Consider the following 766-nt stretch of genomic DNA (forward strand, 5'->3'; position numbering starts at 1 on the left):
GAGACCCGTAGGCCGGTGCCCGGGTGTAGCGTTTGTCCGTCGGGCTGCCGGCGGTGCCCGGGCGTTGTGTCCGGCGTCGGAGCGAAGGTTTTAAGTGGCTTAATATCAGGCGCTGACTAAAGCCAATGGGAAAGGTGACTTTTCAAGGCGCACCAAAAGTATTTGGTTTTGGTTCCCCTTTAAAATGCAATTTCTTTTTTTTTTTTTTTTAAATTATTATTATTTCTTCAGGGTGATTGGTGGCTGTAAAAAAAGCTGGCATTGTAAGCTCGGTAGTTATTCTTGATCAGTGTTTTGACATAAAATATCACTTCAATTTAAAAATAAAATGACATTTTGAATTAAAAAAACCATTTCCATGCTTCTGAAGGGGAAATTGAAAACGTTATTCATAGCTGATGTTTTACTGCTGGAGAGGGAAAAGTAGGTTTCAGGTTTCCCCATCCTTTCCAAACAGGGAAAACATTTGGGCCCAAAAGTACATCTTTCCAGGGCTAAATCTTGCCTACACTTAGAAAATGTGAATCTGCATTACTGCAGAATGGATTACGGCATCTTTTCTAGGTTGTTGCTAGTAGACTGAAGGTTTCTTAGTAATTCAAGCTCTTCAGACCTAACTCTTTGCTACTCGAGTTGTTACAGTTATGTGCTAGTGTCTTAAACGCCTGTATCTCAGCTGAATCTGTTCAACTTCTCTGTATGAATGGGCGTCTGTTGATCCTAGAGCTAGTATCTAGACATGTGAATACGGGCCTGGATTTCCAAC

This window comes from Pygoscelis adeliae, unplaced genomic scaffold (genome assembly GCF_000699105.1).
Source record: "Pygoscelis adeliae isolate BGI_AS28 unplaced genomic scaffold, ASM69910v1 Scaffold66, whole genome shotgun sequence".
NCBI classification, from domain to species: Eukaryota; Metazoa; Chordata; class Aves; order Sphenisciformes; family Spheniscidae; genus Pygoscelis; species Pygoscelis adeliae.